We start from the raw sequence: 1,444 nt of genomic DNA, 5'->3' as shown, positions 1-1,444 counted from the left end.
GAGAAGTAGTTCACAATTTCTTCAATTAGACATTCTAGGGAGGAGCCATTAACTACTCCTACAGAAGTCATTTCCAATCAAATCTTCTAAGGAGAGATTTTGACAACACCCACAACTGTCCTTCCCAATCAAGCTGTTCGAGGGGAGGTCTTACAGATAATATCTTCCAATGAAGTAACTTCAAGGGAGGAGATGGGAAGATAGCAAAGAGAAGCAGGGGTTCCAGAGAAGAACGAAGCTAGAGAAGAGAGGATTGAGTCGCTAGTCACCAATACGAGAAGATGCATCACTTCCCCTCAGTTTCCGTGGTCCCAACCAGACTCTGACCGCGGGCTACTTAACCAGACTCTGTCCGCGGGCTGCTTAACCATACTCTGACTGCGGGCTACTTAACCAGACTCTGTCCGCGGGCTACTTAACCAGACTCTGTCCGCAGGCTGCTTAACCATACTCTGACCGCAGGCTACTTAACCAGACTCTGTCCGCGGGCTACTTAACCAGATTCTGTCCGCGGGCTACTTAACCAGATTCTGTCCATGGGCTGCTTAACCATACTCTGACTGCGGGCTACTTAACCAGACTCTGTCCGCGGGCTACTTAACCATACTCTGACCGTGGGCTACTTAACCAGACAGAAACTGAACTTCGGCTAGCAAAAGTGGTTTTCAAGAGAGTAAGACTGTAACCGTAATTGTACTTGTGTATGCAATTAACTTTCATCATTAAAGTAAGAAGCTACCCATTTCGTCTCCATTACGCCTTTCTGAGAGATGTAATTATATTTAATATAAATCCCTTCTAACTAATAGACTCGTGAGCTACTGACTTCGAGAAGAGACGCTGTGGATGAACACGTCACCGACTTAGACGAAAGACGCAGGTAAGAAGGGAACCATAATAAGTCACACGAGTTATGAAAAGAAACTTGTGCACGACATTTTCTCTCTGCAGTCAAATACAAAAAAGATAAAATTTTGTACTTATCCTGAATAGAAATTTCATTTTCTATTTTTAAAGAATGCTATCAGCAAGCTAATATATCTCTCACTGTTTGCAAATGGGCAGATACATAATACCTTTTACTAACCTCTTGAGGCTAACACATGCAAGACTACTGAAATATTAATGGGTGAGATACAAGCGTACCACTTTACATATGAATTGACCAGATGATACTTTTTGTGGTACCTTCTGTAACAAAAGTACTTTTGCTGTCATTTAGTTTAATAGTTCATTAAAATGTTTTGGGCTTTTTTTAAACAATTCAACTGTTAAATTCAATTATTATCCATTCTTCCTCTTCATTGTTCATTAATTAAATAATATTAGATAATGGAATTAATTAAATAATATTATATTATTTAGATAAGTCCGATGGGCTCTTGGACTGTGCAATATGTCTAAATTAGACCGTAAAAATGCCGAAAAACTTTGAAGATTGGCA

Source organism: Macrobrachium rosenbergii, chromosome 51, assembly GCF_040412425.1.
Source record: "Macrobrachium rosenbergii isolate ZJJX-2024 chromosome 51, ASM4041242v1, whole genome shotgun sequence".
Lineage (NCBI taxonomy): Eukaryota > Metazoa > Arthropoda > Malacostraca > Decapoda > Palaemonidae > Macrobrachium > Macrobrachium rosenbergii.
Note: the sequence above shows the minus strand (reverse complement) of the source record.